Here is a 19,131-nt window from a genome sequence, read left to right on the forward strand (position 1 = left end):
TAGCTAAGTTAATGCCTGTAAGAGTAGATGTGAGAAAGTATTTAACTAACCTCAAAGATTTGTAGAGTTACGTAACGGAGAAGTAAGTAAGTGAGTAAGACAAGTTCCCTCTTTTACTTCGTTCAATAAGAAACTGATCATAGGAACGAACCTTTAAGGATACGAGTCAGGTAAATAACTCGTAAGATATTTCCACAGGTCAGGGAACAGGCCATACAAAGTCTACTCGTAATAACTGAAATTGAAATAGTTTATCTAGTTCTGATAGTGACTTGTGATGATGGTGATTGTATTGTAATGATGGTGACTGCGTTGTGATGGCTACTTGTGGTGGTGACTGTGCTGTGATGGTGTCTTGTGATGATGGTGACTTGTGATGGTGACTGTGTTGTGATGGTTATCTGTGGTGGTGACTTGTGATAATGGTGACTTGTGGTGGTGACTTATCATTTATAATTACTGTAGTGGTCGTGACTTGTGTTGCTTTTTTTTTTATGGGGATTAGCCCACCCGGGGACAGGTCACTGACCCACATCAGGTACTGGGGGTGAAAATAATAATAATAATAATAATAATAATAATAATAATAATAATAATAATAATAATAATAATAATAATAATAATAATAATAATAAGGGACCATAAATTAATGAAAAAAATAATAAAAGATCAATAGTGACAAACGATTTATGTATGGTGACAATATTCTGTTTTATCAAATTTCTCTGCATCACCATAGATCTTCTTCTCAGCCTTGGTAATCCTCTTGCGTGTCTGAGTATCACATAGACCAATCTTCTCATCTTTTGTCTGTTTTTCGTTTCTCTTTTCTATCCTCCTCGTCCACCTGCCTCTCAAGGTAAGTCAATCATGATTATAAATTGATGTCTTTAATTTCCTCTGTCAGCGGGTGTTGTTCTCGGTGAAGCCTTGTGGTCAGGTGAGGTTAGGTTAGCTGAGGTTTAAAATGTGTCAGGTGTTTATGACGTTAATAAACTAACCTAACTACCCCAATCTAACCTAACCTAACCTAACCTAACCTAACCTAACCTAACCTAACCTAACCCAAATCTAGCCGAACAAATCAAGACAACAGCAATATTATTCTGGTTATGTTGTAGACTTGGCAACAATACCTTAGTTGTCTTTCGTAAACTTGGAACCAGCGCTTAAATCGTATCCTGGCAACACTTGGCAACAGCGTCTTGGTTATCTGTTATAAACTAGGGTGTATGGCTTGCAAACTTGGCACCAACGTCTAAATTATACGCTGGTAACACTTGGCACCAGTGCCTAATTTATATCCTGGTAAAACCTGGCACCACCGCACTGGTCATCGATATAAACAACAACACGATCATGACGTCATCACTAATGCCAGGCTCCCGACAGCTTCAACAACCCAGTCATGTCCTCTCACGGTCAACAGGTGAGGTTTTAGCCATATTTTCTCACTCCTGAATTTATTACTCAATTCCTTTTAGTGAAGATGAGTAAGAGGAGAAAGGAAAGAAGGTCAGAGAATAACAATGGTGAACTGAGAAAATGGTGGTGAAGGTAATGATGATGATGATGATGATGATGATGGTGGTGGTGAAGGTAATGATGATGATGATGATGATGATGATGATGATGATGATGATGATGATGATGATACGAAAAAATAGGAAGAAATGGAAGAAAAAGAAATTAAATCAAAAGGAAATAAGAAAATAGAAGGTCGAAGAATCGAAGGAAGAGGAGGAAAATGATTGGATAATACTAATAATAATAATAATAATAATAATAATGAGATTAAGGAGGAGGAGGAGGAAGAGGAGGAAGAACCACTCGTCTGGGCCGCAGTGAGAGACTTTCTTCCAGTAAATTCATTTTAACAGTTTATTTGGCGTGTACTTGACCTCTGAACCCGTGGTGACCGTTCCCTCTCGCGTGATGACCTCGCTTTGCATGTCTTAGATGTACGCAATCCTACCCTTCGTCATCACCATCTGGCGAGGTAATGAAACACCTAAACAATACGAGTTTTTGTGTTGTCTGTAATGGTGAAGATACTGCAGGGATACGTGTCAATATCAGACATATTTGGCATCTCCAGACATCCCTAAGAAAAACAGCCGACAAGTCTTACCGTGGTGGTATAGTGTGTTGTGTGGGACTTAACACTGTATCCCCCTCTCCCTCCCTCTCATCTCCCTCTCATCTTCTACCTGCTCTGGCTCACCTTCATTCATTTCACAAGGACATGACTCGCCAAATTTCACCCAACCGCGACCACTGTGAGAGAGAGAGTGAGGAGACACAAGTAAGAGGTGTTGATAAGTCAATCGTCGTCACCGCCTCTCCCTCCCTCCCTCCTTTACTTCTTCCCTCCGTACGTCCATCCATCCGTCCGTCCGTCCCTCCCTCATTCCTTTTCTCAGTGTGTGTGTGTGTGTGTGTGTGTGTGTGTGTGTTTTCTGAAGTCTAACATCCTTGCTTAACCAGTGATTCACCTCCCTAATTACTACTACTACTACTTCTACGACTTTAAAATGCTACTACCACCACCACTACTACTACTACTACTACTACTACTGTACTACTCATTTCCAGCAATGATATCCGTGTATAATTGAACAGTATGACCTGCCTCGTCACCTCCCGTGCTCAGTGATCAGGGGTTACATACTAATGCGATTTGCTCGTTCAACATCCATCCTAACGGAGGTGCCAAAAGAACATATATCTTTACTATCAAGTTTCAGCGTAATTTATGGTGCTGTTATAACTCATGTCTCAACCTAACGAAGACAGTCTCTTAACTGAAACAAAATGAGAGAAAGATTTGAGTGTTTGTGCTGATAACGAGCTGTACTATTATGAAAATTAATTCAAAATAATACACGAATAGGAAGGTTCTCTACATACTAAAGAGAACCTCATAAGGCTTCTCAAGAAAGTAATGTTCTCTCATTTGCAGTACTATTATTATTATTGGTCCCCGAAAACTGTTAATTAATTAAGGACGCCCAAAGGAGGGCCACTAAACTGGTGTCGACACTCACACGCCTCCCTTAACAAGAGAGTCTGGAGACATGAATTGCCTAGTTTATACCACAGAGGAACAAGGGAGGGACTTAGTGTAAGTTCATAAGCATCTTTAAGTGCACTCGTCAGTTAAATATTCATATCTAAAGTTAGTGGATGGCTAAAGGTCACAGCCTCAAATTAAAGAAGCCACCAGCACAGACATGCAATACACTCAGTAAAAAAAGTGTCTTTACAATTCTTGTGCGAAACAAATATGATACCACGAACTAAGGTATTTGATATGCTGTTATTCACCAATCAAATGACAACTATTTAATTTTATATTTTGAATGAAATAACTAAATTAGGCCTACCATAACATGTAGGAAATGTCTCACAATCACGCCTACCAACCCTAGTGAGGCAACACGATTGTTCAGTTCCAGATTCATTGAACCCTCTTGAGAGATGCTTTGTTTTGCCGAGTGTACATACTTCCCTGTTGGACACCTGTAATGATTTTGCACTTCACCCAGTAAAGGATACCAAAGGGTGCCCAATAAATTATCCCATGCACCTTCATGGGGAAAATCTAAGTATAGAAAACTGTGAGCGTTAATTTTTTTGACATACATGTTGTGAAGTCTTAGAATGACCTGCCAGAGAGTGTTGTGACAGAACCAAGAGAAAACACCTTTAAATCCAGACTTTACCGACACAGACACATGTTCAGGGACATTCAAGAGCCCGTACATGCCATATACTTGCCAACAGTGTGTAAAAGTGAAATGACAGACCGGTTTGTAATCCGTCAAGTATCGAAAAGGATAAGATAATATTTTAGTAGCCAACATATTCGTTCCATAGCAAAAGGTGAGCTGGTTACCGTTACAAGTATCCTCTCATCTCCAGTGAATGGGAAGGTCTAACTAACGAACCTTTCAAAATACGAACCCAGGCATTCATTTTTGTTTTTCACTTTTTTAACACCAGTACACCCACAGACACACACACGGACGACGATGGTGCCGGAGTCCCACAGAGAAGTTCTCGTACATCAACACAGGTGGAATAAAAAGAGTATCGTACGGCCGCCCTTATCACCTGGCAATCAGCTGACGATGGTCGAGAATGTGTAAACGATGATGTAAGACTCAAGTGCCATGTCCCACGAGCGGCCACGAATGCTTAAGCAGGTGGGATAGAACTGGGACACGAGAGAGAGAGAGAGAGAGAGAGAGAGAGAGAGAGAGAGAGAGAGAGAGAGAGAGAGAGAGAGAATAACAGTACTAGTGAATGAAATGGAAATGTGTGTACAATAATTATGAATGCCATCGATAAATTTAACTTGGTTAGAAAGTTACTTGCGAGGTCACTTGGGATATAAATTATAAGAGGGAAATAAGGACGGAAAAATATATGAGAGTTGAATTAGTCATTCCTCTGACACGAAACAAACTACATCTTCTTAATCAATATAACTTAAGATAGGTACCCTGGGAATGAACTACACACACACACACACACACACACACACACACACTCTAGACCTCTGATATAACCTCATAATCCAAACACTGTCATCCACCTCTGCTAAACAACGAATTTTCTTAATATATCGACCAAGCTATCGAGAAGACTAATGTTCTCTCTCTCTCTCTCTCTCTCTCTCTCTCTCTCCTCTCTCTCTCTCTCTCTTTCCTTCATTCTGTCTCTTAGTCTTTATCTTTTCTTAGTCTTTGTCTGTATTTTTGTCTCCTTTCTTTCTATCTTTCTCTAATTTTCTATATAATACTTTTCTTTTGGTCTATTACACTTTCTTTAACCGTTCTCATATTCTCTCTCTCCTCTCTCTCTCTCTCTCTCTCTCTCTCTCTCTCTCTCTCTCTCTCTCTCTCTCTCTCTCTCTCTCTCATTTATTCATCATTCTCATACAAATCAAACTGTTTACACACAAACAAAATTGCAACATAAACAATAAAAAAAAACTACTCATCACCACAAGCAGAAGGCAAGCTAACGTTCGCCAGGTAGAGCTGCCAAAAGTGGGTCATTGCAGGGGGGAGGTGAGTGCCAGGCGATGGGGAATGCTCGTACTGGCGATGTATGTGAACAGAATGTCAAGCTGAGCACACGGGAAGAGCTTAATGTGATCTATCGTAAGTTTTGTACCGTGATCTATCGCAAGTTTTCTACAGTTATCTATCGTAAATTTCGACATTTATCTTTCGTAAGTTTTCTACCGTGACCTATCGTAAGTTTTCTAAAGGAATATTTACTACGTTTTCTAGTGATTTATTACATGTCTTTTACAGCAACTTGATCGCCTTATTACAACCTACAATCGGTCATCGGAGTAACCCAACCACCTTAAAAGTTTATAGAGAAACATTAAGGCTGGCAGGTGTTACATGATCTCAGTACAGGTGAAGAAAATAAACGTCTTTAAGGATCTCAGTACAGGTGAAGAAAATCAACGTCTTTAAGGATCTCAGTACAGGTGAAGAAAATAAACGTCTTTAAGGGTCTCTTTACAGGTGAAGAAAATCAACGTCTTTAAGGATCTCTGTAGAAGTGAGGAAAATAAATGCCTTTAAGGATCTCTGTACAGGTGAAGAAAAATAAACGTCTTTAAGGGTCTCTTTACAGGTGAAGAAAATCAACGTCTTTAAGGATCTCTGTAGAAGTGAGGAAAATAAATGCCTTTAAGGATCTCAGTACAGGTGAAGAAAATAAACGTCTTTAGGGTCTCTTTACAGGTGAAGAAAATCAACGTCTTTAAGGATCTCTGTAGAAGTGAGGAAAATAAATGCCTAGGATCTCAGTACAGGAAGAAAATAAACGTCTTTAAGGAGTCTCTTTACAGGTGAAGAAAATCAACGTCTTTAAGGATCTCTGTAGAAGTAGGGAAAATAAATGCCTTTAAGGATCTCAGTACAGGTGAAGAAAATAAACGTCTTTAAGGGTCTCTTTACAGGTGAAGAAAATCAACGTCTTTAAGGATCTCTGTAGAAGTGAGGAAAATAAATGCCTTTAAGGATCTCTGTACAGGTGAAGAAAAATAAACGTCTTTAAAATTCACATTCACTCAGTCTCTGGCGTAAATAATGTGTAGTATCAACTGGTGATTTATGGCAATAATTTATAAAGTTGCCATTTATGCTGTTTCTGATAGAGAGGAAATTGATATATATATATATATATATATATATATATATATATATATATATATATATATATATATATATATATATATATATATATATATATATATATATATATATAGAGAAATATACTCCAGAAAAGTTGTCATTCAAAACTGTAGGCGTATAAAAAAATAATGACATACCAGGAAAAATATTTTAAGATATGTGAATTAAATAATGTATTCGTGGGGAATTAAAATGAAATATAAACTTAGACGAATACTTAAAAGAATCGTCCTTTAAACCTTGTGTTACCTGAAGCACCTGGGGAGTAAAAGTGATGAACGTGGGTAAAGATAAATGCCTTCCACAGTTGTCATTTAAACGATGTGTGGCAAGTAAAAAAAAAAAAAGAAGAAATATGACTAAAGACAAACACTCATTCAAAAGTTGCTATTTAATTATACTCGGTCAACATTTACCTTTACCTTGTGAGTTAGGAGGCAGTAGGTGAGTTCTTCAGGGATCAACAGTAAGAGAGAGAGAGAGAGAGAGAGAGATTACTTCACCTTATTCTTGATGGTTTAAAGATGGGTGTCATACAAGGAACCTTTTAAGACACATTGTTAGGGAGACCTTAAACCTACAACAATAACAACTACATCAACGACTACAATAACAAATAAAATAACTGCAAAAACTACTGCATCAATAAATACACAAATTCTACAACAAGTACTATAACAACAGCGACAACAAATACTACAATAACAACTATTAAAACAATGACTACAACAACTACATCAATAACAAAGACAACAAACAGAACAATTAACAGTAAACAGAGTGATGGGAGATTCGAACTAGCTCATTTCAATTACCAAGGACAATTCTCCACTCAGCCACCGTCGCTCCACATACCAACTCACACCTGTACTCCAGCCTCTTAATTAGCATATATCAACATACCTGACTTCCACTAAATTGAACCAGGCTGTACGTTTATCCCCGATACACCTGATAACACCTCTATACACCTGATAACACCCCCGCCCTCTTTACACCTGACCCACCTCATCACCCCTTTCATATTTACACCCATCCCCCCCTCTTCCCCTTTTCTTCCTCCTCTCCCTCCCTCCTTATCCCCTTCCCATTCTCCTTACTCCCTCCCTTTTCGCCTTGCCCCCTCTCCCTCTCTCCTTCCTGCCCCCTCCTCCCTCCCTTACATATCTGTCCCTTATCTGACTGACACATGGGGCTGACATATTTATATCACCTTACCCGCGTCTGATTGATAATAAAGACCCGTATTATCGTTTGGGCTTTGTGCTTAATACGTCTTTCTTAACATAGATGTATACGCTATGTTTTGTTAAATATGTTCTTTATGTATGAATGTTTATTAATTATTTTTGTTTGAATTTATGGTATTTGTGAATTAGATTGTATTTCCCCTTAATGCATTTCACTATACATCACATACCAGAGTGACTTTGACAAAGAAATTGACTTAAAACACGCAAAAAAAAAGGTTTTAAAATCAATGGTGACTAATTACGCTCGAGTCTCAATGTAAATTCGATTCCATTTTTTCCATAATTAAAACTCAGCCAATTGGATAGGCGATTAACCTCACTAATTACGATAAAAAAATAAACTTACGATTTTTTGAGAATCTACCGTCCTATCGTAGCTTAAGACAGGAAACAAGTTCTCACATCTTCACTAAGGTAAACGTCCCCAAAAATTAACTTACGAATCTTTAGGAATGAAGACCCCGAGTTATTCATGGTTCAATGTTCCTCCTCCGTCAAACAAAGCCGATGACAGCCCTCCCTCATCTCGTTTTCTATGCATGGTTGGCGGAGCGTATTGAGGGGGGGGGGGGTCTAATGTCATCTTTGACACTCTGGGGTAAGAAGCGCAACTAAATTAAATTGATTATGTTTTTGAGTTTTATATATCAGTTTCCTTGTCTTTTGGATAGTCATATATTGTTTGTGTGTGTGGTGTCTATCTTTCTGTGTGGCTGTGTGAGAGTGTGTATAATAATAATAATAATAATAATAATAATAATAATAATAATAATAATAATAATAATAATAATAATAATAATAAACGGTTTATTAATAGAGTTGCAGCCGGTGGCTGAAAATATACAGACTTACATTTGTGTGTGTGTGTGTACACACACTACACAGGGTGGTGAAATGCGTCTAGTGTGGCAGCGTTATGTTAGTATTAAGGTGCAAGGTCTGGTTGCTCTCTCTCCCTTTCAGCTGCTGCCGCTGGCTAGCCCTCGTGGCGAACAGGGAAGCAACTTGCATAAGTCTTCCCCTGCCAGTACACAGCCTCCTCACCATCAAGACTCCTGCTGTGCCTCCTCGTGGCAACACACGGTAACTGGGTGCCTCGTGGGCCCAGGCTAGATCAGCAGGGGATCTTGGAGTAACAGTGGGCCCCAGAGGGATGGCGCATAGGCTCACTGGCATGTGAACACGTCCCGGCGCCTTCCAACCACCGCCCGGCTACCTTGCGGATTAACCTTGGCAGGTATAAGGCTACGGGAGTAAAGCCCAAACGAAAAATCTGCGGTGGAGCCCTGCATCAGGTAAACATGCTTACAGAGCTCCAACAAGACCCCAACGGCGGTGTAGGCGGAAGAGGTGACCACCATAGAAACCCAATGACTACACCGGCAGACGAAGGCAATGCCCGATGGACAGGCTACTAAGCCGAAACCCAACAAACTGGACTATCGGCAGTCCATTGCAACTCTCCCTCTCCTCAGTCATTGCAACACTTGCACCACTGGATCAGGAAAAGGAAGAGCCAAGATGTGTGGTTGCAGCCTGCACTCCTGCCTCACCACATAAATCAACGCACGCGCAGCCATCACCCAGCTCATCATACCTCTCATCATCATCAAACCCCTATACCCCCAAAAGCCCTATGGCGACGGACGAGTGGCGACGGGGACAGGCAGAGGTGACTGCCGGTAGTCTCTAGTCACAACTCTGCACATGGGCAGCACAGATAAGTTGGTCGTTTATGCACTGGGATTTAGGCAGCAGTGCAATATGGTCCTGTCTGTGCGACTGAGCAGCCCTTACGAGGAGCCACTCTGCTCACCCCACACGGGGAAGGGGCTAGAAAAGGTGCACCTAAACATAGTCTGCCTAAAAACCCAACTTGACTGGGCAACAGCACCCAGTAAGGACATCCTATGCAGTCGAAAACGCAATCAAAATCACAGATCCAAACAAAAACAAACTAAACAACCTCTTACGGTCGCTGCATGGAATGTCAGGACCCTTCTGGATACTGGCACATGCGCATCCTGAAAGAAGAACTGCCCTTGTGGCAAAAGAGCTGGCTAGGTATAGCATTGACATAGCAGCCATCAGTGAGTCCCAGTTCCCAGATGAGGGCTAACTCATAGAACAGGGGTCTGGCTACACCTTCTTCTGGAAGGGTAAGCCTGCTGCGGAGAGAAACCGCATTTATGGAATTGGCTTTGCCATCCGTCAACGCATCCTACACAGGCTAACTGAAATGCCTATTGGGATCAACGAGCGCCTCATGACGCTTCTAGTCCCACTGAATCACTCACGTCATGCCTTCTTCATCAGTCCATACACCCCAACACTGGATGCAGAGGATGACATCAAGGAGGTCTTTTATGCCGACCTCGACTGAGCGCTAACCTCTATCCCCAGAGAAGACAAGGTTGTGCTCCTTGACGACTTTAATGCCAGAGTTGGCAGAGATGCTAACATTTGGCAGGAAATCATAGGGAGAAATGGACTAGGCAAGTAAAATCCCAATGGCCTACTCCTTCTCAGCAAGTGTGCTGCTCACAACCTCACTATCACCAATACCTTGTTTAGGCAGGCCGACAAGTTCAAGGGATCGTGGCAACACCCACGATCCAAACACTGGCATCTCATTGACTACATCATTGTCAGAGAAAGAGATTGTTGAGATGTCCTTATCACCCGTGCCATGAGCGGCTCAGACCACTGTGACACTGATCATCGACTTGTCAGATCCAAGCTCTCACTTCACGTTGCCCCAAAATGGCAAAGGCAGCAAGCCTCCAGAAGAGGTTTTAATACTAAGCGTCTGGAGGATCTAGCGGTAGCACATGCTTTCAGAAAGCAGCTCGAACATGGGCTTATAAACAACCCAATAGCAACAACGTGAATCCCAGTGCCGAATGGGATACTCTTAATACTGTTATGACAAAGACCTGCAGAGAGACCCTCGGCCAGTTCAAAAGAATACACCAGGACTGGTTTGATGAAAGTGACCCGAGAATCAAAGTACTCATCGATGATAAACGTGCTGCTTTTACTGACTGGCAGAACAACCCTCAGCCTCGGACCACAGCTGATACCTTCCGCAAGAAGAAAGCGGTAGCCCAGCTGGAACTTCGCAATCTAAAGAACGACTGGCTTAAAAATAAAGCACGTGAAGCATAAAAACTTGCAGATCAGCACAAGATGCACGAATTTTTCATTTCCACTAAAACATTTTATGGGCCAATCACTGGTGGCGCAAACCCCCTTCGCTCATCTGACAGTAACCACATAATTAAAGACGACGAAGGCCTCCTTCAGCACTGGAAAGAGCACTACCATTCGTTGCTTAACCGAAACACCGATGTGGATGTCCTGACTACCCAGCAGGTCCCTCAACATCCAGAGCTGACCCACCTCAGTTATCCTCCATCCTTGGATGAGGTAGCTACTGCCATCAAACAGATGAAAAAATAACAAAGCCTCAGGGCCTGATGGAATCCCATTCGAGGTGTATAAAGCAGGAGATCCTCTACTTACCAGGCGTCTCCACTCTCTCCTGGAGAAAATATGGAAAAAGGAGGATATCCCCCAATCTCTTAAAGATGGTTCCATTGTCAATATTCATAAGAACAAGGATGACAGGTCAGATTGTGGCAACTACCGTGGGATCTTGTTGCTCTCCGTAGCTGGCAAGATTGTCGCCCGAGTCCTCCTAAAAAGACTTCTTCCTGAGGCAGAAAACTTCCTACCCGAATCTCAGTGTGGTTTTAGACCATCATGTGGCACCACTGACATGATCTTTGCTGTCCGCCAGATACAGGAAAAGTGCAGAGAACAGCGTCGTGACCTGTACATGGCTTTCATCGACCTAACCAAGGCCTTCGACTCGGTCAACAGAGAAGCCCTCTGGTGGACCCTCAGCCGGTTTGGCTGCCCACCAAAATTCATCGCCATTGTGAGGCAACTCAACGACGGCATGAACGGCAGTGTCCTGCACAACGACACCCAGTCAGAGTTCTTCCCCATCCAAACAGGGGTTAAACAAGGGTGTACTGGCACCAACTCTCTTTTCCATCTTCTTGGCTGCCTTTCTTATTCGTGCCAGTGCCAATTTAGCCAGCGGGGTGAACATCGAGTACCAGATGAAGGGTCTCTTCAACATAAGACGACTTCAGGCAAGAACAAAGATGTCGGCAGCTTCCATTACTAAACTTCAGTATGCAGACGACCTCACCCTTGTTGCTCACACTGAACGCAACCTACAGGAGATCCTGAACACCTATGCAGATGTGTATGCACACTTCGGCCTTGAGGTGAATGTACGTAAGAACTAAGATTCTCTTTCAACCTGCCCCTGGATGAGACACACCTCCACCATCCATCCAGCTTAACGGTACTACACTCTCTAATGTTGCCCACTTTCGGTATCTCGGCTCCCACCTGTCCACCACTGCGGACATCGATATAGAGATTCAGCATCGGATCAGATGTGCATTTCAAGCCTTGGGCGGACTCCGAAATCGTGTCTTCAGCTGTAGAGAGCTGAAATTATCCACAAAGCTGCACGTATATAGAGCAGTGCTCCTGCCTACACTACTATATGGCAGTGAGACATGGATCACATACAGGAGACACCTGGAGGCACTTGAAAACTTTCACCAACGTAGTCTACGTTCCATCCTCCGAGTTCGCTGGGAAGACAAGAGAGCAAATGCCAGCAATCTTGCTGACACCAATTGTAGGAGCATAAAGGTTACCATTATCCATGAACAACTACGTTGGACTGGCCATGTTACCAAAATGGGCGACAGTAGACTACCAAAGCAGCTACTTTACAGTCACCTAACAAATACTAAACGTAACACTGCCGGGCAATTGAAAAGGTATAAGGATAGTCTTAAGACATAACTGAAAAAGTGCCAAATAGACCCCCTCACCTGGGAGTCGATTACTCCACATCGTAACGCTTGGATGAGCACCACACGAGGTGTCAATACCTTCGAGTTAGCCCGACTGCAAACCGAGGAAGACAAGCGCCAACGTCGGAAAGGCGCTGCCACCGCCCCTCCCACAGTAGATGGAGCCCTCAACATGTGCAACGAATGTGGACGGCGCTGCCGGTCCCGTATCGGGCTCTTTATTCACCTCAAAACTCACTAACCAAGGTGACATCCCTAATAACCCATATCATTTTACCATAGCTGGATGATCGTCATACTCGATTCCGAGTGACATCAAAGTAGTAGTAGTAGTGTGTGTGTAACTGTATCTATAAATCTAAGTCTCTTTTCTTCTATTTTGCTCATACGTGTGTGTGTGTGTGTGTGTGTGTGTACTCGCTGTCTTGGTAGTTACATACAGTCAGAGTCAAAAGTGCGTGTGAACCAATGAAACTGAGTCATGGGGATGAGTCTTTGAACTTACCATACCCTGACTGTCATCTGGTGCTGGTGTACTGTTTAATCTCATTTGGGGTCGATACTGCTTCACACGGGCTATTGACCCTAACTGTACATTACATTCGCTACCAAGTTTTCTTTTTTAATATTTTACACAATGTTTACAAATGTGATGTCGTCAACTTGAAATTATTACGTCATGTATCTGGGGAGAGACACTACCCTATACACCATAACGAAACACTCTCTACATTCTTTAACACAATCTTCAATACACTCTATCACACTCCAAACACTAACATAACCCGCCATTACAACCTCCAACACACAACAACAGACTACAACATAAACCCCAACACAATAACACACTGCAACACAAACTCCAACACACTGCAACACAAACTCCTACACACTGCAACACAAACTCCTACACACTGCAACACACAATAACAAACTCCAACACAATCTACAACATTTTTTATCACACTCTAAACACAACCTCCAATAAACACCAAGTCTACAACACAACCTCCAACAGACACCTCAGCATCCTCCAACACCCTCCAACACTCGCCAACATCACAATAACACCCAGAACCATCATCACCAACATTCTATACCTTGGAGAAAGGAAGGGTGGAGGGAGGGAAGGGTAGAGGAAAGAAGGGAAGGGTGAAAGGGGGAAGGAGGGAAAGAAAGGCAGGGAGGGAAGTGAGGGAGGGAGAGATAGGACAAGAATGGAAGGGTGTAGGTGGGGGGAGGGAGAACAGGAATGAGGGAGAACAGGGAGGACGGATGGAGGCAGGAACGTAAAGCTAAGCGGGAGAGGAGGGAGGTAAATGGAGGGAGAAAGAGAGGGAGATAAGGAGGGCAGGGAGGAGGGAGGGAGATAAGGACAGGAAGGAGGGAGGACAGGGAGGTCAGGGAGGGCGGGGGGTATGGAGGCAGGAACATAAAGCTAAGCGGGAGAGAAAGGAGGTGAAGGGAGGGAGGGAGGGAGGGAAGGCAGGTACCACAGCGCACCTTACATGTATATGCAAATGCTATGATATGCCAATGAAGAAATAAATCTACAAGAACATGAACTAAATCTTACACTCACTATACACAAGTCCTGGGCCGAGCTGCTCACGTCTGTTCACTGTTACACCGAAGAGCATCATTCATAAGTCTTCTGTGAATATGAATAACCTATAACACTCTACGGTTCAAAGATTAAAAACAAAATATCTATAAAACTCTCTGCAACTGAAAGAAATTAATAATCTTTAATACTTTCTGTAGTCAAAGGATAATAATAATGCTCTCTGCTGGTGAAAAGATAATAAACTCGAGGAAAATGATGACTTAAGAACCAACCTTCCATAGCACTGTTCAGAATCTAACTTAAAATCAATCCTATATCAGTGTGTGTGTGTATGTGTGTATCAGTGCGTGTTAGCGTGTGTGTTTATGTATCAGTGTGTGTGTATGTGTGTGTATCGGTGTGTGTGTGTATGTATTAGTATGTGTTAGTGTGTATCAATGTGTGTATTAGTGTGTGTTAGTGTGTGTTTATCAGAGTGTGTTAGTGTGTGTGTGTGTGTGTGTGTGTGTGTGTTAGCGTGTGTATCCATGTGTATGTATACCTAACTCCATAACTCCAACACACGATATATCCCCGTTACTCCTCTTCATTCCCTAAGGCACTGTGTAGAAACTATTCATTTGTATTAATAATCGTTCCACAGTGTTGTCATATGTTAAGCAGTTACTCTGACCTACATGTATTAGTGAAAGGTCCTCTCCAACATACGTACGTGTTAGTTTCACCTGCATAAACAAGTGAATTCTTTCCTTAGATGTAACTTTGTTTTTTATCTTTTTATTATAATGTTCACACTTATTATTCCCCACCGACCTGTGAGTACATAGTAACCAGGTCCGTTTGTATGTTTAACTATGGCTGCGTTTTCTGTTTTTATGATCGTCGAGGTGAGTACAAGAGGTACTAGTATACAATAGAGAAATTTACTTATTACAATACTTCCGTGGCCAAACTCATCACCGGGATCATTCAGGTTAAAGAACAATTTAACAACCTCTAAATGTAGCCAGACATATCCTCGACTTAGTTTTCACTCAGGCTAACTATGGTGATGACAAAGGCGAGTTGTCGGTTCTGAGTAAACACAAGAAGTACACTGTGCCACGTTCGTAGAGTGATAAGGTATAAATAATTTGTAATAAAAGTTCAATGTCACCAATTCCCCCGCAGACGACATTCTCCAACAAACTCACCGCTGCAGTCGATGGTAGTACAAAGGGTGGCCTCTTCAGACCCCAAATGCCATGTTCAGGTAAGTTTTAATAGTGTTTTTTTATGGTCTAAGTCATGGACATTTCGTAAGTGAAGAAATGTGCCGTGAGGAGCAGCTTATGGGCATAAAAAACTCCCATGTTCACACCAGCTCACCTGTCATGCATTCTTACCTGCTAGACTTTCTCATTTTTTCCCAGTGCATTTACAGAATATATCAGTACTAAATGGAGATACGAGTCAATTTAGAAGTAATGACATTGTCTGGACTTTGTTTTGAGAATGCATTGGGTTATATCATCATTTTTATTAATAAATGGGTACAATTTTACTTTAACTACCATAAGTATTTGGATGCGTAGATTCGAGATAGGCTATATAGGGTAAATTATAAGTTTTGGTCATCCTGTACTTAGACATGTAGACTACTGTATGTTTTTTCTGATGGTTTGCGATGAGTTATGAACAATTTTGACCTTTAGTTCTATCGGAATTACTAGTTTTGAGTTACTATCCCCCCCTTACCGGTGTATGTTAAGCTCACCGTATAACTTATAATATAACTCACCATGCCCTAACCTAACCTAACCTATGACCTGTATTCTCTTAAGCGATCGAAAATGTTTTGCGACAGGAATCTTGTAGAGATAATGTGTCTTATTGTTTAGAGTACTTAATGCCATAGTTAGAATCTTAAGGTTCCCCAGATGACGAAAACCAAAATAATACCAAAATTGTTTGGAATGTTTATACTATGAAATTTGTAGTAGGGGCAGCTAATATCCATTGAATTAGTTGATGTGCTTAGTAATATTTAGATATTCAATATAGTATTACTGTGTTGCACAGTAAAGCACAATTAATTATCTAATAATATTTATTTACAGAGCCGATCAACCGAGAAGGTTGGACAACTACTTCCAGGGTTCATTAAGGCAGATGAAAGAAATTTACCAAAAGTAGATGTCTTTATGATGGTAGAGTATCATCAAGAACTCCGCCATCCAGCTATGAAGCACGTTATATTACATCTGTCACCTGATCATCTCAAGCCCATCCCCCTGGCCATGGTCATCCCTAGTCCTTCCACAACATTAAATATAGACATCAGTGGCAAAAACTTACATTTTCCAGACATGAAATAGAGAACGGTGATGAAAACTTCCATGTTGGAGTTATCGGTCTTTTGCATCATTTTGGCAGCCAGCAAGTAAATACACACGATGATACTTGAGCAGTAATTTATATTAACCTAAAAATAAGGTACGCCTGTGTATATCAACATTGTATATGGCCACAAGGCCTGTATTACTGCTGGTAACAACACATACACCACAGCTGGCTGCGTCAAGGCTCATGCTCGAGCCAACCTATGACGTCACAACCAATCACAGAGCGTTTTCGCAGTCACGTGACTTTTTAGCTACTTTAACCCTTTCTTTTCTTTACGCTTTTTAGCAAAATTTATTTAAAAATATCATTACCATAGTCAATTTAAGCGTTTTCTTTACCCATTAACCTGTCATCTTACGAAAAAATTCCGACAGGGAACTCGTCTAATGGGAGAGCAAAAGATTTTTTTTACATTACTATTAATTGAGTGTAAGTAGCGAAGAGCAAAGGAGAGTGTTGGAAAACTAACATAAACTAACTGTCTATATACATGACTTGTCTGAGGATTGTATTGAATATCTATCTATCTATCTATCTAAAGTTCATGAAAACGACAAAGTCAACAAGGTGATGACTCGTTCAGTAAATAAATGTGTTTACTAAGTCTTGGTACCACCATTTATCGTTATATATCCACACATCTTAAGGAAAATATCGCTTATTTTAACACCTGTAATTTATAACAACAACAAAATAAAGAAAATACCATCGAATATAACTATAATACTGTACTTAAGGTGCAAGTTATACTTGTTAATACTTATTTGTCGGTTCTCAAATGGACAACACACCCATAAGCCTTAATTTTTTAGTAGTTGTTGCCGATTTTGGGGGGTTTGTACTTGTCTACTTATTTCTTTCAAGGTCTTAGTTGTTGATACACAGAAATAAACAACAACAATGTATGAGGCTATTATATTATAACAGCAACATCATACTGTACATGAACGAAAACAAATAAAATATTGAACTACTAACACTTCCTGTTTATAATCTCTATCAGTCCCCATGGCGCAGTGGATAGCGCGCTGGACTTCTAATCCAGAGGCCGCGGGTTCGAATCCCGTTGGGGATGCGTGGATGTTGTTTATTATCCTTGGCAGCGGCGCTCCTCTCTCTCTCTCCGTGCATCAGGAAGAGCTCTCAAGGCCGCGTGTCGGATCATACACACAGACAATACCTTTATGCGAGGTTAACACATACGGATCGATGCGCTTATATCAGATGTTATAAAATGTAGTCGAAAATTACCCGAGTACACATAACCCGGGATGTATCGAGTAAGGAATGTATGAGCTTAATCTGTTTTGTAGTGAAGTGAGTTGCTCATTTTGCATACCTGTGATACAACACAAGAGGAGTTACACCAGGCTCTTTCCTGGGTCCGCTCTTGTTTAATATGCACGACTTTGTTCTGCTTGTTTTAGAAGAAGTTTTATTTTGGCGGATTATTGTGAGTGAAGATTAACGTCTTCCTTCCCACCACTACTGAGACTGTTTCCTCTGTAACAATATTATTACAATAGTTGAAGTTTATTTAACAAAAGTGTTCTTTAATTTGTTAAAGTTGCCTTTTGTTAAGGTTTAGACATGTAGACTTAATGAACATGGCTTAGAGACATGGCCATTGAAGATTCAAACTACATTAAAAACAACAATATATTGTCCAGAAATCCAAAGGTATACAGTTTTATTTGTGAACGTATTCTACGACCTTAATCACATTCGTACACATAGACTATTATAAATTAATTTCAAATCCTTACTTCCCAGTGTATTCTATTCAACCTCTAAACTTAACTACTATATAATGTTACAAGGTAGATGGTACAGCTAACAGCTGAGAGGGTGGCAGGAGTCAAAGCGAGTCATTTAACAACGGAGATCACAACTAACATTCTCCTTGAGTTACCCATTACAACGCTACGTTTTCTTTAATACTTCTATTTTTAGGCCTACACGGTGTCTGTCACTCGCTCGTCCCGACGGTAAAGACAGTGGTTAAAAGAGGGCAGGTTGTGGCGGGTTTGGTGTGGGTCTCACACACACACACAGATATATTTTAAATTTTTATTTCACCAACACAAATACAACCTTCACAGTACTCAGGTGAGCACACGAGACAGAGAGGCGGGTGATTACCTGTGCAATACATCACGGGCATCAGAGTGAAGTACACACACACCCCGCCGCCTCTGTACCCATCCTCACCACGCCGGGGCAGCCCTAACACCAGGGGTGCTCTAGCTCCATCATCATCACGCCCTCCACATCCACTGGCGTCCTGGGCACCTCTCACGCGAGCTGTGTATTACCAGAATGAGTGCACAAGATACCATCACACCCCGGATGACCTCCTGTCAGCACCTCTTACTGGCCAAGATGAATGTCTCTGTTGCTAGTTACTGACCGGGATGTTGGTACAGTCACTGACCGAGATGATGGTACAGTCACTGACCGAGACGTGTGTGTGTGTTCGTGTGTGTGTGTGTGTGTGTGTGTGTGTGTGTGTGTGTGTGTGTGTGTGTTATCATCAACATTCCAGGGACGGATCATTATTAGGTGTTGCATTGACGGACAAACGACAAGATCACCTCAGGTCTAATTAACACCAAAGAAGAAGCAAAACAGAAAAAAGGTGATATAAAAAATGCTAAACAATACACAATATTAGCGATAAAAAAGAACCTAACAATAAATTGAGTAGAAAAAAAACAATATTTAATAAGAAAAAAGATAGAAAGAGAAGGAACAAGCATAACCCCATCCAGGACTCCTAATAATAATAATAAAAA

The 19,131-nt window shown here is 41.4% G+C and overlaps 1 non-coding gene across 1 annotated transcript; it reads left to right on the top strand.

The window, feature by feature from the left end:
- Positions 1-17,338: 17,338 nt before the first annotated feature.
- Positions 17,339-17,411, top strand: Trnar-ucu. The gene has a single exon. It is a non-coding gene; the product is annotated as a tRNA-Arg (tRNA).
- The last annotated feature ends 1,720 nt before the right edge of the window (positions 17,412-19,131 follow it).

Source organism: Homarus americanus, unplaced genomic scaffold (assembly GCF_018991925.1).
Source record: "Homarus americanus isolate GMGI-L3 unplaced genomic scaffold, GMGI_Hamer_2.0 scaffold32929, whole genome shotgun sequence".
In the NCBI taxonomy this organism is placed as follows: domain Eukaryota; kingdom Metazoa; phylum Arthropoda; class Malacostraca; order Decapoda; family Nephropidae; genus Homarus; species Homarus americanus.